Here is a 26,060-nt window from a genome sequence, read left to right as displayed (position 1 = left end):
TAACTCAGGAAACATCTGTAACATCTGTACTCTGGGGAAAGTATCTCAGGCAACATCTGTAACATCTGTACTCTGGGGAAAGTATCTCTGGCAACATCTGTAACATCTGTACTCTGGGGAAAGTATCTCTGGCAACATCTGTAACATCTGTACTCCGGGGACAGTATCTCTGGCAACATCTGTACTCTGGGGAAAGTATCTCTGGCAACATCTGTAACATCTGTACTCTGGGGAAAGTATCTCTGGCAACATCTGTAACATCTGTACTCTGGGGAAAGTATCTCTGGCAACATCTGTAACATCTGTACTCTGGGGAAAGTATCTCAGGCAACATCTGACCTCTGGGGAAAGTATCTCAGGCAACATCTGTCGCTAGAGTGGCATCATGTGAGGGCCGGCCAACCACAAGGGATTCCCTGGAGCAGCAGCGGGAGCGGGGGAGGGGCATCTGGGACTACTGTCCCGGTCACATGGGGCCCAAGCACCCCGCCGGCAACCGGAAAATGTGTCAGATCCGCAGAGGTGCCTGCTGGAGGCCGGGAGGACAGGCAGTCACCTCTGTGGACACCCTCTGGCAGGCACCTGTGTGGAATGAACTCAGGCAACATCTGTAACATCTGTACACTGGGGAAAGTATCTCTGGCAACATCTGTAACATCTGTACTCTGGGGAAAGTATCTCTGGCAACATCTGTAACATCTGTACTCTGGGGACAGTAACTCAGGCAACATCTGTAACATCTGTACTCTGGGGACAGTATCTCTGGCAACATCTGTACTCTGGGGAAAGTATCTCTGGGGAAAGTATCTCTGGCAACATCTGTACTCTGGGGAAAGTATCTCTGGCAACATCTGTACTCTGGGGAAAGTATCTCTGGCAACATCTGTAACATCTGTACTCCGGGGACAGTATCTCTGGCAACATCTGTACTCTGGGGAAAGTATCTCAGGCAACATCTGTAACATCTGTACTCCGGGGACAGTATCTCTGGCAACATCTGTACTCTGGGGAAAGTATCTCTGGCAACATCTGTACTCTGGGGAAAGTATCTCTGGCAACATCTGTAACATCTGTACTCCGGGGACAGTATCTCTGGCAACATCTGTACTCTGGGGAAAGTAACTCAGGAAACATCTGTAACATCTGTACTCCGGGGACAGTATCTCTGGCAACATCTGTAACATCTGTACTCTGGGGAAAGTATCTCAGGCAACATCTGTAACATCTGTACTCCGGGGACAGTATCTCTGGCAACATCTGTACTCTGGGGAAAGTATCTCTGGCAACATCTGTACTCTGGGGAAAGTATCTCTGGCAACATCTGTAACATCTGTACTCCGGGGACAGTATCTCTGGCAACATCTGTACTCTGGGGAAAGTATCTCAGGCAACATCTGTAACATCTGTACTCGGGAAAGTAACTCAGGCAACATCTGTAACATCTGTACTAAAGGGACAGTAACTCTGGCAACATCTGTAACATCTGTACTCCAGGGAAAGTATCTCAGGCAACATCTGTAACATCTGTACTCCAGGGAAAGTATCTCAGGCAACATCTGTAACATCTGTACTCTGGGGAAAGTATCTCTGGCAACATCTGTACTCTGGGGAAAGTATCTCAGGCAACATCTGTAACATCTGTACTAAAGGGACAGTAACTCTGGCAACATCTGTACTCTGGGGAAAGTATCTCTGGCAACATCTGTACTCTGGGGAAAGTATCTCTGGCAACATCTGTACTCTGGGGAAAGTATCTCAGGCAACATCTGTCGCTAGAGTGGCATCATGTGAGGGCCGGCCAACCACAAGGGATTCCCTGGAGCAGCAGCGGGAGCGGGGGAGGGGCATCTGGGACTACTGTCCCGGTCACATGGGGCCCAAGCACCCCGCCGGCAACCGGAAAATGTGTCAGATCCGCAGAGGTGCCTGCTGGAGGCCGGGAGGACAGGCAGTCACCTCTGTGGACACCCTATGGCAGGCACCTGTGTGGAATGAACTCAGGCAGCATCTGTAACATCTGTACACTGGGGAAAGTATCTCTGGCAACATCTGTAACATCTGTACTCTGGGGAAAGTAACTCAGGAAACATCTGTAACATCTGTACTCCGGGGACAGTATCTCTGGCAACATCTGTACTCTGGGGAAAGTATCTCAGGCAACATCTGTAACATCTGTACTCCGGGGACAGTATCTCTGGCAACATCTGTACTCTGGGGAAAGTATCTCTGGCAACATCTGTACTCTGGGGAAAGTATCTCTGGCAACATCTGTAACATCTGTACTCCGGGGACAGTATCTCTGGCAACATCTGTACTCTGGGGAAAGTATCTCAGGCAACATCTGTAACATCTGTACTCTGGGGAAAGTATCTCTGGCAACATCTGTAACATCTGTACTCTGGGGAAAGTATCTCTGGGAACATCTGTAACATCTGTACTCTGGGGAAAGTATCTCTGGCAACATCTGTAACATCTGTACTCTGGGGAAAGTATCTCAGGCAACATCTGTAACATCTGTACTCCGGGGACAGTATCTCTGGCAACATCTGTACTCTGGGGAAAGTATCTCTGGCAACATCTGTACTCTGGGGAAAGTATCTCTGGCAACATCTGTAACATCTGTACTCTGGGGAAAGTATCTCTGGCAACATCTGAAACATCTGTACTCCGGGGACAGTAACTCAGGCAACATCTGTACTCTGGGGAAAGTATCTCAGGCAACATCTGTAACATCTGTACTAAAGGGACAGTAACTCAGGCAACATCTGTACTCCGGGGACAGTAACTCAGGCAACATCTGTACTCTGGGGAAAGTATCTCAGGCAACATCTGTAACATCTGTACTCCGGGGACAGTAACTCAGGCAACATCTGTAACATCTGTAACTCAGGGACAGTAACTCAGGCAACATCTGTACTCTGGGGAAAGTATCTCAGGCAACATCTGTAACATCTGTACTCTGGGGACAGTAACTCAGGCAACATCTGTAACATCTGTAACTCAGGGACAGTAACTCAGGCAACATCTGTACTCTGGGGAAAGTATCTCAGGCAACATCTGTAACATCTGTACTCTGGGGACAGTAACTCAGGCAACATCTGTAACATCTATAACCCGGGGACAGTAACTCAGGCAACATCTGTACTCCGGGGAAAGTAACTCAGGCAACATCTGTAACCCGGCGACAGTAACTCAGGCAACATCTGTAACATCTGTAACCCAGGGACAGTAACTCAGGCAACATCTATAACATCTGTAACCCGGGGACAGTAACTCAGGCAACATCTGTAACACGGGGACAGTAACTCAGGCAACATCTGTAACATCTGTACTCCGGGGACAGTAACTCAGGCAACATCTGTAACATCTGTAACCCGGGGACAGTAACTCAGGCAACATATGTAACCCGGGGACAGTAACTCAGGCAACATCTGTAACATCTGTAACCCGGGGACAGTAACTCAGGCAACATATGTAACCCGGGGACAGTAACTCAGGCAACATCTGTAACATCTGTAGCCCGGGGACAGTAACTCAGGCAACATCTGTAACATCTGTACTCATGGGAAAGTAGCTCAGGCAACATTTGTAACATCTGTACTCCGGGGACAGTAACTCAGGCAACATCTGTAACATCTGTAACCCGGGGACAGTAACTCAGGCAACATCTGTAACATCTGTAACCCGGGGACAGTAACTCGGGCAACATCTGTAACATCTGTACTTCAGGGACAGTAACTCGGGCAACATCTGTAACATCTGTACTTCAGGGAAAGTATCTCAGGCAACATCTGTAACATCTGTACTCCAGTGACAGTAACTCTGGCAACATCTGTAACATCTGTACTCTGGGGAAAGTATCTCTGGCAACATCTGTAACATCTGTACTCTGGGGAAAGTATCTCTGGCAACATCTGTAACATCTGTACTCTGGGGAAAGTATCTCTGGCAACATCTGTAACATCTGTACTCTGGGGAAAGTATCTCTGGCAACATCTGTAACATCTGTACTCTGGGGAAAGTATCTCTGGCAACATCTGTACTCTGGGGAAAGTATCTCTGGCAACATCTGTACTCTGGGGAAAGTATCTCTGGCAACATCTGTACTCTGGGGAAAGTATCTCTGGCAACATCTGTACTCTGGGGAAAGTATCTCTGGCAACATCTGTACTCTGGGGAAAGTATCTCTGGCAACATCTGTACTCTGGGGAAAGTATCTCAGGCAACATCTGTAACATCTGTACTCTGGGGAAAGTATCTCTGGCAACATCTGAAACATCTGTACTCCGGGGACAGTAACTCAGGCAACATCTGTACTCTGGGGAAAGTATCTCAGGCAACATCTGTAACATCTGTACTAAAGGGACAGTAACTCAGGCAACATCTGTACTCCGGGGACAGTAACTCAGGCAACATCTGTAACATCTGTACTCCGGGGACAGTAATTCAGGCAACATCTGTACTCTGGGGAAAGTATCTCAGGCAACATCTGTAACATCTGTACTCCGGGGACAGTAACTCAGGCAACATCTGTAACATCTGTAACTCAGGGACAGTAACTCAGGCAACATCTGTACTCTGGGGAAAGTATCTCAGGCAACATCTGTAACATCTGTACTCTGGGGACAGTAACTCAGGCAACATCTGTAACATCTGTAACCCGGCGACAGTAACTCAGGCAACATCTGTAACATCTGTAACCCAGGGACAGTAACTCAGGCAACATCTATAACATCTGTAACCCGGGGACAGTAACTCAGGCAACATCTGTAACCCGGGGACAGTAACTCAGGCAACATCTGTAACATCTGTACTCCGGGGACAGTAACTCAGGCAACATCTGTAACATCTGTAACCCGGGGACAGTAACTCAGGCAACATATGTAACCCGGGGACAGTAACTCAGGCAACATCTGTAACATCTGTAACCCGGGGACAGTAACTCAGGCAACATCTGTAACATCTGTAACCCGGGGACAGTAACTCAGGCAACATATGTAACCCGGGGACAGTAACTCAGGCAACATCTGTAACATCTGTACTCATGGGAAAGTAGCTCAGGCAACATTTGTAACATCTGTACTCCGGGGACAGTAACTCAGGCAACATCTGTAACATCTGTAACCCGGGGACAGTAACTCAGGCAACATCTGTAACATCTGTAACCCGGGGACAGTAACTCGGGCAACATCTGTAACATCTGTACTTCAGGGACAGTAACTCGGGCAACATCTGTAACATCTGTACTCCAGGGAAAGTATCTCAGGCAACATCTGTAACATCTGTACTCCAGTCACAGTAACTCTGGCAACATCTGTAACATCTGTACTCTGGGGAAAGTATCTCTGGCAACATCTGTAACATCTGTACTCTGGGGAAAGTATCTCTGGCAACATCTGTAACATCTGTACTCTGGGGAAAGTATCTCTGGCAACATCTGTAACATCTGTACTCTGGGGAAAGTATCTCTGGCAACATCTGTACTCTGGGGAAAGTATCTCTGGCAACATCTGTACTCTGGGGAAAGTATCTCTGGCAACATCTGTACTCTGGGGAAAGTATCTCTGGCAACATCTGTACTCTGGGGAAAGTATCTCTGGCAACATCTGTACTCTGGGGAAAGTATCTCTGGCAACATCTGTACTCTGGGGAAAGTATCTCTGGCAACATCTGTACTCTGGGGAAAGTATCTCTGGCAACATCTGTACTCTGGGGAAAGTATCTCTGGCAACATCTGTACTCTAGGGAAAGTATCTCTGGCAACATCTGTACTCTGGGGAAAGTATCTCTGGCAACATCTGTACTCTGGGGAAAGTATCTCTGGCAACATCTGTACTCTGGGGAAAGTATCTCTGGCAACATCTGTACTCTGGGGAAAGTATCTCAGGCAACATCTGTAACATCTGTACTCTGGGGAAAGTATCTCTGGCAACATCTGTAACATCTGTACTCCGGGGAAAGTATCTCTGGCAACATCTGTACTCTGGGGAAAGTATCTCAGGCAACATCTGTAACCCGGGGAAAGTATCTCAGGCAACATCTGTAACATCTGTACTCTGGGGAAAGTATCTCAGGCAACATCTGTAACATCTGTACACTGGGGAAAGTAACTCAGGCAACATCTGTAACATCTGTACTCCGGGGACAGTAACTCAGGCAACATCTGTAACATCTGTACTCTGGGGAAAGTATCTCTGGGAACATCTGTAACATCTGTACTCTGGGGAAAGTATCTCTGGCAACATCTGTAACATCTGTACTCCGGGGACAGTATCTCTGGCAACATCTGTACTCTGGGGAAAGTATCTCTGGCAACATCTGTAACATCTGTACTCTGGGGAAAGTATCTCTGGCAACATCTGTAACATCTGTACTCTGGGGAAAGTATCTCAGGCAACATCTGACCTCTGGGGAAAGTATCTCTGGCAACATCTGTAACATCTGTACTCTGGGGAAAGTATCTCTGGCAACATCTGTAACATCTGTACTCTGGGGAAAGTATCTCAGGCAACATCTGACCTCTGGGGAAAGTATCTCAGGCAACATCTGTCGCTAGAGTGGCATCATGTGAGGGCCGGCCAACCACAAGGGATTCCCTGGAGCAGCAGCGGGAGCGGGGGAGGGGCATCTGGGACTACTGTCCCGGTCACATGGGGCCCAAGCACCCCGCCGGCAACCGGAAAATGTGTCAGATCCGCAGAGGTGCCTGCTGGAGGCCGGGAGGACAGGCAGTCACCTCTGTGGACACCCTATGGCAGGCACCTGTGTGGAATGAACTCAGGCAACATCTGTAACATCTGTACACTGGGGAAAGTATCTCTGGCAACATCTGTAACATCTGTACTCTGGGGAAAGTAACTCAGGAAACATCTGTAACATCTGTACTCCGGGGACAGTATCTCTGGCAACATCTGTAACATCTGTACTCTGGGGAAAGTATCTCAGGCAACATCTGTAACATCTGTACTCCGGGGACAGTATCTCTGGCAACATCTGTACTCTGGGGAAAGTATCTCTGGCAACATCTGTACTCTGGGGAAAGTATCTCTGGCAACATCTGTAACATCTGTACTCCGGGGACAGTATCTCTGGCAACATCTGTACTCTGGGGAAAGTATCTCAGGCAACATCTGTAACATCTGTACTCGGGAAAGTAACTCAGGCAACATCTGTAACATCTGTACTCCAGGGAAAGTATCTCAGGCAACATCTGTAACATCTGTACTCCAGGGAAAGTATCTCAGGCAACATCTGTAACATCTGTACTCTGGGGAAAGTATCTCTGGCAACATCTGTACTCTGGGGAAAGTATCTCAGGCAACATCTGTAACATCTGTACTAAAGGGACAGTAACTCTGGCAACATCTGTACTCTGGGGAAAGTATCTCTGGCAACATCTGTACTCTGGGGAAAGTATCTCTGGCAACATCTGTACTCTGGGGAAAGTATCTCTGGCAACATCTGTACTCTGGGGAAAGTATCTCAGGCAACATCTGTCGCTAGAGTGGCATCATGTGAGGGCCGGCCAACCACAAGGGATTCCCTGGAGCAGCAGCGGGAGCGGGGGAGGGGCATCTGGGACTACTGTCCCGGTCACATGGGGCCCAAGCACCCCGCCGGCAACCGGAAAATGTGTCAGATCCGCAGAGGTGCCTGCTGGAGGCCGGGAGGACAGGCAGTCACCTCTGTGGACACCCTATGGCAGGCACCTGTGTGGAATGAACTCAGGCAACATCTGTAACATCTGTACACTGGGGAAAGTATCTCTGGCAACATCTGTAACATCTGTACTCTGGGGAAAGTAACTCAGGAAACATCTGTAACATCTGTACTCCGGGGACAGTATCTCTGGCAACATCTGTACTCTGGGGAAAGTATCTCAGGCAACATCTGTAACATCTGTACTCCGGGGACAGTATCTCTGGCAACATCTGTACTCTGGGGAAAGTATCTCTGGCAACATCTGTACTCTGGGGAAAGTATCTCTGGCAACATCTGTAACATCTGTACTCCGGGGACAGTATCTCTGGCAACATCTGTACTCTGGGGAAAGTATCTCAGGCAACATCTGTAACATCTGTACTCTGGGGAAAGTATCTCTGGCAACATCTGTAACATCTGTACTCTGGGGAAAGTATCTCTGGGAACATCTGTAACATCTGTACTCTGGGGAAAGTATCTCTGGCAACATCTGTAACATCTGTACTCTGGGGAAAGTATCTCAGGCAACATCTGTAACATCTGTACTCCGGGGACAGTATCTCTGGCAACATCTGTACTCTGGGGAAAGTATCTCTGGCAACATCTGTACTCTGGGGAAAGTATCTCTGGCAACATCTGTAACATCTGTACTCTGGGGAAAGTATCTCTGGCAACATCTGAAACATCTGTACTCCGGGGACAGTAACTCAGGCAACATCTGTACTCTGGGGAAAGTATCTCAGGCAACATCTGTAACATCTGTACTAAAGGGACAGTAACTCAGGCAACATCTGTACTCCGGGGACAGTAACTCAGGCAACATCTGTACTCTGGGGAAAGTATCTCAGGCAACATCTGTAACATCTGTACTCCGGGGACAGTAACTCAGGCAACATCTGTAACATCTGTAACTCAGGGACAGTAACTCAGGCAACATCTGTACTCTGGGGAAAGTATCTCAGGCAACATCTGTAACATCTGTACTCTGGGGACAGTAACTCAGGCAACATCTGTAACATCTGTAACTCAGGGACAGTAACTCAGGCAACATCTGTACTCTGGGGAAAGTATCTCAGGCAACATCTGTAACATCTGTACTCTGGGGACAGTAACTCAGGCAACATCTGTAACATCTGTAACCCGGGGACAGTAACTCAGGCAACATCTGTACTCCGGGGAAAGTAACTCAGGCAACATCTGTAACCCGGCGACAGTAACTCAGGCAACATCTGTAACATCTGTAACCCAGGGACAGTAACTCAGGCAACATCTATAACATCTGTAACCCGGGGACAGTAACTCAGGCAACATCTGTAACCCGGGGACAGTAACTCAGGCAACATCTGTAACATCTGTACTCCGGGGACAGTAACTCAGGCAACATCTGTAACATCTGTAACCCGGGGACAGTAACTCAGGCAACATATGTAACCCGGGGACAGTAACTCAGGCAACATCTGTAACATCTGTAACCCGGGGACAGTAACTCAGGCAACATATGTAACCCGGGGACAGTAACTCAGGCAACATCTGTAACATCTGTAGCCCGGGGACAGTAACTCAGGCAACATCTGTAACATCTGTACTCATGGGAAAGTAGCTCAGGCAACATTTGTAACATCTGTACTCCGGGGACAGTAACTCAGGCAACATCTGTAACATCTGTAACCCGGGGACAGTAACTCAGGCAACATCTGTAACATCTGTAACCCGGGGACAGTAACTCGGGCAACATCTGTAACATCTGTACTTCAGGGACAGTAACTCGGGCAACATCTGTAACATCTGTACTTCAGGGAAAGTATCTCAGGCAACATCTGTAACATCTGTACTCCAGTGACAGTAACTCTGGCAACATCTGTAACATCTGTACTCTGGGGAAAGTATCTCTGGCAACATCTGTAACATCTGTACTCTGGGGAAAGTATCTCTGGCAACATCTGTAACATCTGTACTCTGGGGAAAGTATCTCTGGCAACATCTGTAACATCTGTACTCTGGGGAAAGTATCTCTGGCAACATCTGTAACATCTGTACTCTGGGGAAAGTATCTCTGGCAACATCTGTACTCTGGGGAAAGTATCTCTGGCAACATCTGTACTCTGGGGAAAGTATCTCTGGCAACATCTGTACTCTGGGGAAAGTATCTCTGGCAACATCTGTACTCTGGGGAAAGTATCTCTGGCAACATCTGTACTCTGGGGAAAGTATCTCAGGCAACATCTGTAACATCTGTACTCTGGGGAAAGTATCTCTGGCAACATCTGAAACATCTGTACTCCGGGGACAGTAACTCAGGCAACATCTGTACTCTGGGGAAAGTATCTCAGGCAACATCTGTAACATCTGTACTAAAGGGACAGTAACTCAGGCAACATCTGTACTCCGGGGACAGTAACTCAGGCAACATCTGTAACATCTGTACTCCGGGGACAGTAATTCAGGCAACATCTGTACTCTGGGGAAAGTATCTCAGGCAACATCTGTAACATCTGTACTCCGGGGACAGTAACTCAGGCAACATCTGTAACATCTGTAACTCAGGGACAGTAACTCAGGCAACATCTGTACTCTGGGGAAAGTATCTCAGGCAACATCTGTAACATCTGTACTCTGGGGACAGTAACTCAGGCAACATCTGTAACATCTGTAACCCGGCGACAGTAACTCAGGCAACATCTGTAACATCTGTAACCCAGGGACAGTAACTCAGGCAACATCTATAACATCTGTAACCCGGGGACAGTAACTCAGGCAACATCTGTAACCCGGGGACAGTAACTCAGGCAACATCTGTAACATCTGTACTCCGGGGACAGTAACTCAGGCAACATCTGTAACATCTGTAACCCGGGGACAGTAACTCAGGCAACATATGTAACCCGGGGACAGTAACTCAGGCAACATCTGTAACATCTGTAACGCGGGGACAGTAACTCAGGCAACATCTGTAACATCTGTAACCCGGGGACAGTAACTCAGGCAACATATGTAACCCGGGGACAGTAACTCAGGCAACATCTGTAACATCTGTAACCCGGGGACAGTAACTCAGGCAACATCTGTAACATCTGTACTCATGGGAAAGTATCTCAGGCAACATCTGTAACATCTGTAACCCGGGGACAGTAACTCAGGCAACATCTGTAACATCTGTAACCCGGGGACAGTAACTCGGGCAACATCTGTAACATCTGTACTTCAGGGACAGTAACTCGGGCAACATCTGTAACATCTGTACTCCAGGGAAAGTATCTCAGGCAACATCTGTAACATCTGTACTCCAGTCACAGTAACTCTGGCAACATCTGTAACATCTGTACTCTGGGGAAAGTATCTCTGGCAACATCTGTAACATCTGTACTCTGGGGAAAGTATCTCTGGCAACATCTGTAACATCTGTACTCTGGGGAAAGTATCTCTGGCAACATCTGTAACATCTGTACTCTGGGGAAAGTATCTCTGGCAACATCTGTACTCTGGGGAAAGTATCTCTGGCAACATCTGTACTCTGGGGAAAGTATCTCTGGCAACATCTGTACTCTGGGGAAAGTATCTCTATCAACATCTGTACTCTAGGGAAAGTATCTCTGGCAACATCTGTACTCTGGGGAAAGTATCTCTGGCAACATCTGTACTCTGGGGAAAGTATCTCTGGCAACATCTGTACTCTGGGGAAAGTATCTCTGGCAACATCTGTACTCTGGGGAAAGTATCTCAGGCAACATCTGTAACATCTGTACTCTGGGGAAAGTATCTCTGGCAACATCTGTAACATCTGTACTCCGGGGAAAGTATCTCTGGCAACATCTGTAACCCGGGGAAAGTATCTCAGGCAACATCTGTAACATCTGTACACTGGGGAAAGTAACTCAGGCAACATCTGTAACATCTGTACTCCGGGGACAGTAACTCAGGCAACATCTGTAACATCTGTACTCCGGGGACAGTAACTCAGGCAACATCTGTAACATCTGTACTCCGAGGACAGTAATTCAGGCAACATCTGTACTCCAGGGAAAGTATCTCAGGCAACATCTGTAACATCTGTAACTCAGGGACAGTAACTCAGGCAACATCTGTAACATCTGTACTCTGGGGAAAGTATCTCAGGCAACATCTGTAACATCTGTACTCTGGGGAAAGTATCTCAGGCAACATCTGTAACATCTGTACTCCGGGGACAGTAACTCAGGCAACATCTGTACTCTGGGGAAAGTATCTCAGGCAACATCTGTAACATCTGTACTCTGGGGAAAGTATCTCAGGCAACATCTGTAACATCTGTACTAAAGGGACAGTAACTCAGGCAACATCTGTAACATCTGTAACCCGGGGACTGTAACTCAGGCAACATCTGTACTCCGGGGAAAGTAACTCAGGCAACATCTGTAACATCTGTAACCCGGGGACAGTAACTCAGGCAACATCTGTAACCCGGGGACAGTAACTCAGGCAACATCTGTAACATCTGTAACCCGGGGACAGTAACTCAGGCAACATCTGTACTCCGGGGAAAGTAACTCAGGCAACATCTGTAATATCTGTACTCCGGGGACAGTAACTCAGGCAACATCTGTAACATCTGTAACCCGGGGACAGTAACTCAGGCAACATCTGTAATATCTGTACTCCGGGGACAGTAACTCAGGCAACATCTGTAACCCGGGGACAGTAACTCAGGCAACATCTATAACATCTGTAACCCGGGGACAGTAACTCAGGCAACATCTGTAACCCGGGGACAGTAACTCAGGCAACATATGTAACATCTGTAGCCCGGGGACAGTAACTCAGGCAACATCTGTAACATCTGTACTCATGGGAAAGTAGCTCAGGCAACATTTGTAACATCTGTACTCTGGGGAAAGTATCTCAGGCAACATCTGTAACATCTGTACTCTGGGGAAAGTAACTCGGGTAACATCTGTACTCTGGGGAAAGTATCTCTGGCAACATCTGTACTCTGGGGAAAGTATCTCTGGCAACATCTGTACTCTGGGGAAAGTATCTCTGGCAACATCTGTACTCTGGGGAAAGTATCTCTGGCAACATCTGTACTCTGGGGAAAGTATCTCAGGCAACATCTGTAACATCTGTACTCTGGGGAAAGTATCTCTGGCAACATCTGTAACATCTGCACTCCGGGGACAGTAACTCAGGCAACATCTGTACTCTGGGGAAAGTATCTCAGGCAACATCTGTAACATCTGTACTCCAGTGACAGTAACTCGGGCAACATCTGTAACATCTGTACTCCAAGCAAAGTAACTCAGGCAACATCTGTAACCCGGGGAAAGTATCTCAGGCGACATCTGTAACATCTGTACTCAGGAGAAAGTAACTCAGGCAACATCTGTAACCCGGGGACAGTAACTCAGGCAACATCTGTAATATCTGTACTCCGGGGACAGTAACTCAGGCAACATCTGTAACATCTGTACTCCGGGGACAGTAACTCAGGCAACATCTGTAACATCTGTAACCCGGGGACAGTAACTCAGGCAACATCTGTAACCCGGGGACAGTAACTCAGGCAACATCTGTAACATCTGTAACCCGGGACAGTAACTCAGGCAACATCTGTAACCCGGGGACAGTAACTCAGGCAACATCTGTAACATCTGTAACCCGGGGACAGTAACTCAGGCAACATCTGTAACATCTGTAACCCGGGGACAGTAACTCAGGCAACATCTGTAACATCTGTACTCCGGGGACAGTAACACAGGCAACATCTGTAACATCTGTACTAAAGGGACAGTAACTCAGGCAACATCTGTTATATCTGTACTCCAGGGAAAGTATCTCAGGCAACATCTGTAACATCTGTACTCAGGGGAAAGTAACTCAGGCAACATTTGTAACATCTGTAACCTGGGGACAGTAACACAGGCAACATCTGTAACATCTGTAACCCGGGGACAGTAACTCAGGCAACATCTGTTATATCTGTACTCCGGGGACAGTAACTCAGGCAACATCTGTAACATCTGTACTCCAGGGAAAGTATCTCAGGCAACATCTGTAACATCTGTACTCAGGGGAAAGTAACTCAGGCAACATTTGTAACATCTGTAACCTGGGGACAGTAACACAGGCAACATCTGTAACATCTGTACTAAAGGGACAGTAACTCAGGCAACATCTGTTATATCTGTACTCCGGGGACAGTAACTCAGGCAACATCTGTAACCCGGGGACAATAACTCAGGCAACATCTGTACTCCAGGGAAAGTATCTCAGGCAACATCTGTAACATCTGTACTCCGGGGACAGTAACTCAGGCAACATCTGTAACATCTGTAACCCGGGGACAGTAACTCAGGAAACATCTGTAACATCTCTACTCCGGGGACAGTAACTCAGGCAACATCTGTAACATCTGTACTCCGGGGACAGTAACTCAGGCAACATCTGTAACATCTGTACTCCAGGGAAAGTATCTCAGGCAACATCTGTAACATCTGTACTCCAGGGAAAGTATCTCAGGCAACATCTGTAACATCTGTACTCAGGGGAAAGTAACTCAGGCAACATCTGTACTCCGGGGACAGTAACTCAGGCAACATCTGTAACCCGGGGACAATAACTCAGGCAACATCTGTAACATCTGTACTCCGGGGACAGTAACTCAGGCAACATCTGTAACATCTGTAACCCGGGGACAGTAACTCAGGAAACATCTGTAACATCTGTACTCCGGGGACAGTAACTCAGGCAACATCTGTAACATCTGTAACCCGGGGACAGTAACTCAGGCAACATCTGTAACATCTGTACTCCAGGGAAAGTATCTCAGGCAACATCTGTAACATCTGTACTCTGGGGAAAGTATCTCTGGCAACATCTGTAACATCTGTACTCTGGGGAAAGTAACTCAGGCAACATCTGTAACATCTGTACTCTGGGGAAAGTATCTCTGGCAACATCTGTAACATCTGTACTCCAGGGAAAGTATCTCAGGCAACATCTGTAACATCTGTACTCAGGGGAAAGTAACTCAGGCAACATCTGTAACATCTGTACTCCGGGGACAGTAACTCAGGCAACATCTGTAACATCTGTACTCCGGGGACAGTAACTCGGGCAACATCTGTAACATCTGTACTCCAGGGAAAGTATCTCAGGCAACATCTGTAACATCTGTACTCAGGGGAAAGTAACTCAGGCAATATCTGTAACATCTGTAACCCGGGGACAGTAACTCAGGCAACATCTGTACTCCAGAGAAAGTAACTCAGGCAACATCTGTAACATCTGTACTCAGGGGAAAGTAACTCAGGCAACATCTGTAACATCTGTACTCCGGGGACAGTAACTCAGGCAACATCTGTAACATCTGTACTCCGGGGACAGTAACTCAGGCAACATCTGTAACATCTGTAACCCGGGGACAGTAACTCAGGCAACATCTGTACTCCAGGGAAAGTATCTCAGGCAACATCTGTAACATCTGTACTCCAGGGAAAGTATCTCAGGCAACATCTGTAACATCTGCACTCCAGGGAAAGTATCTCAGGCAACATCTGTAACATCTGTACTCCAGGGAAAGTAACTCAGGCAACATCTGTAACCCGGGGACAGTAACTCAGGAAACATCTGTAACATCTGTACTTCAGGGACAGTAACTCGGGCAACATCTGTAACATCTGTACTCCGGGCAAAGTAACTCAGGCAACATCTGTAACATCTGTACTCCAGGGACAGTAACTCGGGCAACATCTGTATCATCTGTACTCCGGGCAAAGTAACTCAGGCAACATCTGTAACATCTGTACTCTGGGGAAAGTAACTCGGTAACATCTGTAACTCCGAATATCACGGAGTGGGATTGGATGGCAGTGCTAATGCAGCATATCACAACATATTGCACCATATCACAATTTAATGTATCACAGGGAACAATGAAGCCGGTTTATCTGTATGTGTAATATTAGTCTTTAGACATCACTGTATATACTCAATATAAATGAAATAAATGTCCTTTAACCCTTTGAGCAGATGTCTGTGCCGTGGGTTTAACCCTTTGAGCAGATGTCTGTGCCGTGGGAATGATGGGGTATGTTGATCCATAAAAGGTACTGGGCCCAATATTACCCCCCCAAAATCCCTGCTTTCTCTTTTCTGTGCATTTCCTATTACTATTGAAGGCTTTTATTATATGATACATGTACATATTATGTTCCTGAACAAAGCTATATATTGGATGCTGGCACTCCGAATGATTATTCCCACTGCACTGGCCTGCACTCTGAAAAATATATGATTTTATTTCAAAGTATTATTGCAATGTGGGTTTTATTGATTTTTCTGGGCTTCCTGTGTCTTCTTTTGGAAGAATAGTACTTTTGGAGATTATTATTAAGCCATTAAACATGTGTTAAACTATGCAACAAACATTAAACTGTCAGCAAAGGTGTCACAGGCCTCAGGGAGTTTACTGCACCGCAAATCCAATCACGGTCGACCCAATTCTGTCCCAGATGGGGAATATTGGGAGAAATAACCGGCATGCACAAGACACTAGTAATTCTATTTTAGGGAGCGTTTCCTTCCTACATTTCCTATTTCATTTTTGGTAAGATAATTCACCAGTTTCCATGGCAACTGCTCTTCACATCATCAACGTATCTGGGAATCAGAACTCCCTGTCAGGAGGAAGTCCCAGAGGAAAAGACTCCTTCCCCCTCAGGGTGCGCACTGCTCCCTTCCTCTAATTCACAGTGACACACACACACATACACACACACACCGTGCTCACAACACACTACTATCTGCTTAAATAAGAAACAGAGATAACAATCACTTTTCCCATCTCATCTGCCTATTTCCTTCCAGCTATGAAGACTCCGACACTATTTGACCTCTCACTTTTTCCCTATCTAGGATCCACCACCTCTGCCAAGAGTCGCTTCCGAAGGTCTATGGTTCTTTCATTGTAGAAGTAGTTGGCCAAGTTTCCACTGAGCCTCCCGCTCTCCGGAGTCAGCCTTGCTCTTTCCCTGAGAAATGCTTCCATCCTGCACCTTGTTGATACCCTTTATACATTAGATTTTCTACCATCCTTCCCCTCTTCTCTCTTTCAAGCTGGTTAGACTGAGTCCTTTCATCTCTCCTGCCCAGTTGTATGATGCAGAACGTGCGCTGTGTTACATTGTATGTGCTAGAGACCTGTGATAGAGACCTACAAATACCCTCAAATATATAAATAAGGCAGGGAGGGGGTGGAAGGAGGAAACAGACTGAGAGATAAGGAAACACCAGGACATGGATTCCTGCTTCCTTTAAGTTGGGAGTCCTGGGAGGAATGGAAGGAAGCATTTATTTGGGTACAAAGTAATAGATGTATGCAAAGGTCTCCCAGCTGAAGCAGTGCGAGTGACCAACAAAGAATGCTTGGGATTTACACAATAATGTAATAATTTATATAATATATAATAATATATATTTCAATAAACACAATACTTTCCAGAGTCTGTTGCTACAGGTTTGAATATTTACTGCTGTGCCTACATTTTAGCTTTTAGAACCCATGTGTAAGATCCATCTAATCTATCCATCTAATCCATCTATCCAATCAATCCATCCATCTAATCCATCCATCTATATAATCCATCCATCCATACAATCAATCCATCCAATCCATCTATACAATCCCTCCATCTATCCATCTAATCCATCCATCCATCTAATCCATCCATCCATCTAATCCATCCATCCATCTAATCCATCCATCCATCCAATCCATCCATCCATCTAATCCATCCATCCATCTAATCCATCCATCCATCTAATCCATCCATCCATCTAATCCATCCATCCATCCATCTAATCCATCCATCCATCTAATCCATCCATCCATCTAATCCATCCATCCATCTAATCCATCCATCCATCTAATCCATCCATCCATCTAATCCATCCATCCATCTAATCCATCCATCCATCCAATCCATCCATCCATCTAATCCATCCATCCATCTAATCCATCAATCCATCTAATGCATCCATCCATCCAATCCATCCATCTAATCCATCCATCCATCTAATCCATCCATCCATCTAATCCATCCATCCATCTAATCCATCCATCCATCCATCCAATCCATCCATCCAATCCATCTAATCCATCCATCCATCCATCCATCTAATCCATCCATCTAATCCATCCATCTAATCCACCCATCCATCTAATCCACCCATCCATCTAATCCATCCATCCATCTAATCCATCCATCCATCTAATCCATCCATCCATCTAATCCATCCATCCATCTAATCCATCCATCCATCTATCTAATCCATCCATCCATCTAATCCATCCATCCATCTAATCCATCCATCCATCTAATCCATCTCCCATAGACCTGCTATGATACAGGAGTACTCACTTCTGCTGCTCCGGCTGGAGGGCGGCTATGTTAGAGGTCATCTCCATCAATCCTTTAGCAAATGCCTATAGAAAGAAGAGTCAGAGGTCACAGGGGTGCAGAGCGGGAGATCGGGGAGCACTCCCTGCTATGAGAAGATGAAAGAAGATCTCCACATGAGTTGCGTTGCCAAGAGTGGAATTGACCGTTTTCCTACAGTATCTCTGTCTGTTCTGGCGGAAGGCTGGTTCCCCCGAGCACATATTCCCATTAATAATGGTACACAGTGCATTTACACCGAATTATAAAGATGATGGATTTTATCTCCCACTGATCATATTACATAGAACATGACCCGTGCCCCACGGTGCTCAGTGAGCTTTGTAAGTGCATCTCTCTTCTGTTACACCACACATCTACCGGCTCCTTCCAATTCCCGTCTATCCTCTGCATCTTTCTGCATCCCACCTTACTGACCAGCGAGTGCTCACTACGGGGGGCTTCTCTTCCCCTACCCTCTGCATCCCACCTTACTGACCAGCGAGTGCTCACTACGGAGGGCTTCTCTTCACCTACCCTCTGCATCCCACCTTACTGACCAGCAAGTGCTCACTACGGGGGGCTTCTCTTCCCCTACCCTCTGCATCCCACCTTACTGACCAGCAAGTGCTCACTACGGGGGGCTTCTCTTCCCCTACCCTCTGCATCCCACCTTACTGACCAGCGAGTGCTCACTACGGGGGGCTTCTCTTCCCCTACCCTCTGCATCCCACCTTACTGACCAGCGAGTGCTCACTACTGGGGGCTTCTCTTCCCCTACCCTCTGCATCCCACCTGACTGACCAGTGAGCGCTCACTACGAGGGGCTTCTCTTCACCTACCCTCTGCATCCCACCTGACTGACCAGTGAGCACCCACTATGGGGGGCTTCTCTTCACCTACCCTCTGCATCTCACCTGACTGACCAACAAGTGCTCACTAAGGAGGGCTTCTCTTCACCTAGACTCCCTCTTTGGAGAGACCCTCCATTTGCCTATTCGCACATTCCCCAAGTGAACTCTTTCCCCCACCACTGCCGGTTGAGCGGGTGACCCCCGTTATTCTCGGGGGGTCTCAGAGTATAGAAGTAGAAGGAATAAGTTTTCTCTGATGCCCCGCAGAACATTTATAGGAACGCCAAACAGTGCGGACGTCCCGCCCAGCAGCTGTGTAAATAACAACACAACATGGGAACAGAGGGCTCCTTTCATGGCACGGTGGCCTGGACAGATCCGGAGGTACGGTGGCCTGGAGAGATCCGGGGGTACGGTGGCCTGGACAGATCCGGGGGTACGGTGGTACTGTGGCCTGGAGAGATCCGGGGGTACGGTGGTACTGTGGTACTGTTCCTGGCCATTCACACCACATGAGAGCAGAAAGGAGCATCTCAACGGCATCAATGTTTGTGTAGGCATGGGCAGTATGGAGCGGGGGGATGTACTTACCTCCCCGTTCTCTGGAGGGTCACCGTTACCAAAGGTGCTGGTGACAACCAATACCAGCGTCTCGTGCTCCAGGTTGACAATATCGTACTGGTCCATGCACAGCACCTACAGAGTGAGAGAGAACACGCTGAACTCCATGCAATGGGCAGAGAACAGCACACTTCTTCTCTGAAGCCCTTAGATGCAACGGGCTTCTCACAGGGAAGAAGTCCCACTATGTTTCCCTTAAAATGTATATATATATTGTGTTGGTCCCTTAGGTGCCAGGACTACCGGTGAAGCCCAAGGACGCTGAGATGGTACTATTACCCCTTGGGCCAGCATCTCTTCTACCTCCTCCTCGATGCTCCTTTTCACCTCTGCTGATACCCGATAGGCATTCTTATGCAGGGGTCTCCATGTACTGTTCTAACATTGCTCGGACCTGCACCCACTGGGGTGCTTCGAGCTGGGGACCTATTCCTAACTGCTCTACTGTGCCCCCCTGCCAAACGTCCCCTAGGTCAGGCAGAGCTTGGCTCGCCGGACCCCATCAGAGGGCTACAGATAGCCAGCACTGATGCCACACTCGTAAATCAGGCTTTCAACATATTTATGTGATAGGTCCCATGTCTCCCTGTCTCCTCATGTAACTGTACAGCATAGTTGCACTCGTTCATCTTCAGGAGTACCGTATACAGACCGGCCAGGCAGCCATGAGTTTGTTCTGCCTAGTGGGCTTCAGAACAAGCACTTGCTGCCCAGGGATGAATTCTCTGCTACGGGCATTCTTGCCATACCAACGCTTCTGCTTGGTCTGAGCGTGCTTCAGGTTAGCCTGTGCTAACCCCATAAGCATCTCTAACAGGTCTCGGAGGTCTACTACATACTGTAGCACAGACGCATCAGTAGTCTCCCCTTCCCACCCCTCACGGAACAGGTCTCCCATCCCTCACGGGACAGGTCAAGCGGTCCCCAGACTCTGTGACCATATAGGAGCTCAAAATGTGAGAATCCGGTGGACTCGTGCGGTACCTCTCGGTATGCAAACAGCGAATGCTGTAAGTGAGCCCCCCAGTCTCCCTGTTCAGCTGCTACATACTCTCGCAGCATCTGCTTCAGGGTGCCACTGAGAGGATAACTTGGGGTGACCCATATCTGTGTGGGAAATAGGACTGGGACATCTGGGCTCGAAAACCAGGAGTCTGGGGGATACTGGGCAGCCCCGGTGTAATTCAACCCATGTACCAGCACATCATGCCTGCACGCCGGGGAGACTTAGGGGAAGTACCGGCACATCATGCCTGCACGCCGGGGAGAATTAGGGGAGTACCGGCACATCATGCCTGCACGCCGGGGAGAATTAGGGGAAGTACCGGCACATCATGCCTGCACGCCGGGGAGAATTAGGGGAGTACCGGCACATCATGCCTGCACGCCGGGGAGAATTAGGGGAAGTACCGGCACATCATGCCTGCACGCCGGGGAGAATTAGGGGAAGTACCGGCACATCATGCCTGCACGCCGGGGAGAATTAGGGGAGTACCGGCACATCATGCCTGCACGCCGGGGAGAATTAGGGGAAGTACTGGCACATCATGCCTGCACGCCGGGGAGAATTAGGGGAAGTATCGGCACATCATGCCTGTACGCCGGGGAGAATTAGGGGAGTACCGGCACATCATGCCTGCACGCCGGGGAGAATTAGGGGAAGTACCGGCACATCATGCCTGCACGCCGGGGAGAATTAGGGGAGTACCGGCACATCATGGCTGCACGCCGGGGAGAATTAGGGGAAGTACCGGCACATCATGCCTGCACGCCGGGGAGAATTAGGGGAAGTACCGGCACATCATGCCTGCACGCCGGGGAGAATTAGGGGAAGTACCGGCACATCATGCCTGCACGCCGGGGAGAATTAGGGGAGTACCGGCACATCATGCCTGCACGCCGGAGAGAATTAGGGGAGTACCGGCACATCATGCCTGCACGCCGGGGAGAATTAGGGGAGTACCGGCACATCATGCCTGCACGCCGGGGAGAATTAGGGGAAGTACCGGCACATCATGCCTGCACGCCGGGGAGAATTAGGGGAAGTACCGGCACATCATGCCTGCACGCCGGGGAGAATTAGGGGAGTACCGGCACATCATGGCTGCACGCCGGGGAGAATTAGGGGAGTACCGGCACATCATGCCTGCACGCCGGGGAGAATTAGGGGAGTACCGGCACATCATGCCTGCACGCCGGGGAGAATTAGGGGAAGTACCGGCACATCATGCCTGCACGCCGGGGAGAATTAGGGGAGTACCGGCACATCATGCCTGCACGCCGGGGAGAATTAGGGGAAGTACCGGCACATCATGCCTGCACGCCGGGGAGAATTAGGGGAAGTACCGGCACATCATGCCTGCACGCCGGGGAGAATTAGGGGAAGTACCGGCACATCATGCCTGCACGCCGGGGAGAATTAGGGGAAGTACCGGCACATCATGCCTGCACGCCGGGGAGAATTAGGGGAGTACCGGCACATCATGCCTGCACGCCGGGGAGAATTAGGGGAAGTACCGGCACATCATGCCTGCACGCCGGGGAGAATTAGGGGAAGTACCGGCACATCATGCCTGCCCGCCGGGGAGAATTAGGGGAAGTACCGGCACATCATGCCTGCACGCCGGGGAGAATTAGGGGAAGTACCGGCACATCATGCCTGGACGCCGGGGAGAATTAGGGGAAGTACCGGCACATCATGCCTGCACGCCGGGGAGAATTAGGGGAAGTACCGGCACATCATGCCTGCACGCCGGGGAGAATTAGGGGAAGTACCGGCACATCATGGCTGCACGCCGGGGAGAATTAGGGGAGTACCGGCACATCATGCCTGCACGCCGGGGAGAATTAGGGGAGTACCGGCACATCATGCCTGCACGCCGGGGAGAATTAGGGGAGTACCGGCACATCATGCCTGCACGCCGGGGAGAATTAGGGGAGTACCGGCACATCATGGCTGCACGCCGGGGAGAATTAGGGGAGTACCGGCACATCATGCCTGCACGCCGGGGAGAATTAGGGGAGTACCGGCACATCATGGCTGCACGCCGGGGAGAATTAGGGGAGTACCAGCACATCATGGGTGCACGCCGGGGAGAATTAGGGGAAGTACCGGCACATCATGCCTGCACGCCGGGGAGAATTAGGGGAGTACCGGCACATCATGCCTGCACGCCGGGGAGAATTAGGGGAGTACCGGCACATCATGCCTGCACGCCGGGGAGAATTAGGGGAAGTACCGGCACATCATGGCTGCACGCCGGGGAGAATTAGGGGAAGTACCGGCACATCATGGCTGCACGCCGGGGAGAATTAGGGGAGTACCGGCACATCATGCCTGCACGCCGGGGAGAATTAGGGGAGTACCAGCACATCATGCCTGCACGCCGGGGAGAATTAGGGGAGTACCGGCACATCATGGCTGCACGCCGGGGAGAATTAGGGGAGTACCAGCACATCATGCCTGCACGCCGGGGAGAATTAGGGGAAGTACCGGCACATCATGCCTGCACGCCGGGGAGAATTAGGGGAGTACCGGCACATCATGGCTGCACGCCGGGGAGAATTAGGGGAGTACCGGCACATCATGCCTGCACGCCGGGGAGAATTAGGGGAGTACCAGCACATCATGCCTGCACGCCGGGGAGAATTAGGGGAAGTACCGGCACATCATGCCTGCACGCCGGGGAGAATTAGGGGAGTACCGGCACATCATGCCTGCACGCCGGGGAGAATTAGGGGAGTACCGGCACATCATGCCTGCACGCCGGGGAGAATTAGGGGAAGTACCGGCACATCATGCCTGCACGCCGGGGAGAATTAGGGGAGTACCGGCACATCATGGCTGCACGCCGGGGAGAATTAGGGGAGTACCGGCACATCATGCCTGCACGCCGGGGAGAATTAGGGGAGTACCGGCACATCATGCCTGCACGCCGGGGAGAATTAGGGGAGTACCGGCACATCATGGCTGCACGCCGGGGAGAATTAGGGGAAGTACCGGCACATCATGGCTGCACGCCGGGGAGAATTAGGGGACCACCGGTATCTTTGGCCCCTGAACTCCTGCAAACAAAACGGCTGCATTTCTACCCAAATATCCCCCCTAAAAGCTTACACGCAGAAAGGGTCCTGAGTCTGGGGCACAGGAAAAAGAAAAGTGGAAAAGCGGGGGCACGTTAACTTGTACATGCTATAATACCTGGCCCCTGGCTTATGGTGCTATGTAGCTGCTGGGGACCCCACGGTTTCAGGGGTAACCAGATGGGCTTAATCTTTACTGTATAGCCTGGTTATCCCCTCACCGTAACACACATATATATTCCCACTTGTACACACACGTACACACACACACACACACACACACACACACACACACACACACCCACACACACACGTTGGTCCGTCTCTTTAATCATTAAGGGCAATGTAAATCTCTCACACCCTCCCCTTCAGCCTCAGCCTCCCCGTCTCCCTCAGTGTCCCCCTCTCACTCAGCCTCCCCGTCTCCCTCTCCCTCAGTGTCCCCCTCTCCCTCAGCCTCCCCCTCTCCCTCTGTGTCCCCCTCTCACTCAGCCTCCCAGTCTCCCTCTCCCTCAGTGTCCCCCTCTCACTCAGCCTCCCCGTCTCCCTCTCCCTCAGTGTCCCCCTCTCACTCAGCCTCCCTGTCTCCCTCTCCCTCAGTGTCCCCCTCTCACTCAGCCTCCCCGTCTCCCTCAGTGTCCCCCTCTCACTCAGCCTCCCTGTCTCCCTCTCCCTCAGTGTCCCCCTCTCACTGAGCCTCCCTGTCTCCCTCTCCCTCAGTGTCCCACTCTCACTCAGCCTCCCCGTCTCCCTCTCCCTCAGTGTCCCCCTCTCACTCAGCCTCCCCGTCTCCCTCTCCCTCAGATTCTCCCTCTCACTCAGCCTCCCCGTCTCAATTAGTGTCCCCCTCTCACTCAGCCTCCCCGTCTCCCTCTCCCTCAGTGTCCCCCTCTCACTCAGTGTCCCCGTCTCACTCAGCCTCCCCGTCTCCCTCTCCCTCAGTGTCCCCCTCTCACTCAGCCTCCCCGTCTCCCTCTCCCTCAGTGTCCCCCTCTCACTCAGTGTCCCCCTCTCACTCAGCCTCCCCGTCTCCCTCTCCCTCAGTGTCCCCCTCTCACTCAGTGTCCCCGTCTCCCTCAGTGTCCCTCTCTCACTCAGCCTTCCCGTCTCCCTCTCCCTCAGTGTCCCCCGCTCACTCAGCCTCCCCGTCTCCCTCTCCCTCAGATTCTCCCTCTCACTCAGCCTCCCTGTCTCCCTCTCCCTCAGATTCTCCCTCTCACTCAGCCTCCCCGTTTCCCTCTCCCTCAGTGTCCCCCTCTCACTCAGCCTCCCTGTCTCCCTCTCCCTCAGTGTCCCTCTCAGCCTCCCTGTCTCTCTCTCCCTCAGTGTCCCCCTCTCACTCAGCCTCCCCGTCTCCCTCTCCCTCAGTGTCCCCCTCTCACTCAGCCTCCCCGTCTCCACCTCACTCAGCCTCCCCGTCTCCCTCTCCCTCAGTGTCCCTCTCTCACTCAGCCTCCCCGTCTCCCTCTCTGTCCCCCTCTCACTCAGCCTCCCTGTCTCCCTCAGTGTCCCCCTCTCACTCAGCCTCCCCGTCTCCCTCTCCCTCAGTGTCCCCCTCTCACTCAGCCTCCCCGTCTCCCTCAGTGTCCCCCTCTCACTCAGCCTCCCCGTCTCCCTCTCCCTCAGTGTCCCCCTCTCACTCAGCCTCCCCGTCTCCCTCAGTGTCCCCCTCTCACTCAGCCTCCCCGTCTCCCTCTCCCTCAGTGTCCCCCTCTCACTCAGCCTCCGCGTCTTCCTCAGTGTCCCCCTCTCACTCAGCCTCCCCGTCTCCCTCTCCCTCAGTGTCCCCCCCTCACTCAGCCTCCCTGTCTCCCTCTCCCTCAGTGTCCCCCTCTCACTCAGCCTCCCCGTATCCCCCTCCCTCAGTGTCTCCCTCTCCCTGAGCCTCCATGTCCCTCTCCCTGAGACTCCCTGTCCTCCTCTCCCGCAGCCTCCCTCTCCATCAGCCTCCCCGTCCCCCTCTCCCTGAGCCTCCCTGCCCCCCTCAGCCTCCCTGTCCCCCTCTCCCTCAGCCTCCCTGTCCCCCTCTCCCTCAGCCTCCCCGTCCCCCCCTCCCACAGCCTCTCCCTCAGCCTCCCTGTCCCCCTCTCCCTCAGCCTCCCTGTCCCCCTCTCCCTCAGCCTCCCTGTCCCTCTCCCTGAGCCTCCCTGTCCCTCTCCCTGAGCCTCCCTGTCCCTCTCCCAGAGCCTCCCTGTCCCTCTCCCAGAGCCTCCCTGTCCCTCTCCCAGAGCCTCCCTGTCCCTCTCCCAGAGCCTCCCTGTCCCTCTCCCAGAGCCTCCCTGTCCCTCTCCCAGAGCCTCCCTGTCCCTCTCCCAGAGCCTCCCTGTCCCTCTCCCAGAGCCTCCCTGTCCCTCTCCCAGAGCCTCCCTGTCCCTCTCCCAGAGCCTCC

At 50.5% G+C, this 26,060-nt stretch overlaps 1 protein-coding gene across 2 annotated transcripts in view; it reads right to left on the bottom strand.

The window, feature by feature from the left end:
* NOS3 (nitric oxide synthase 3) overlaps window positions 1-26,060 on the bottom strand; it is a 300,784-nt gene that overhangs the window by 80,081 nt on the left and 194,643 nt on the right. The gene's annotated exons all lie outside the window — the stretch shown is intronic.

Source organism: Ascaphus truei (assembly GCF_040206685.1).
Source record: "Ascaphus truei isolate aAscTru1 chromosome 2 unlocalized genomic scaffold, aAscTru1.hap1 SUPER_2_unloc_1, whole genome shotgun sequence".
NCBI classification, from domain to species: Eukaryota; Metazoa; Chordata; class Amphibia; order Anura; family Ascaphidae; genus Ascaphus; species Ascaphus truei.
This window is presented reverse-complemented; position numbering and strand designations above follow the sequence as displayed.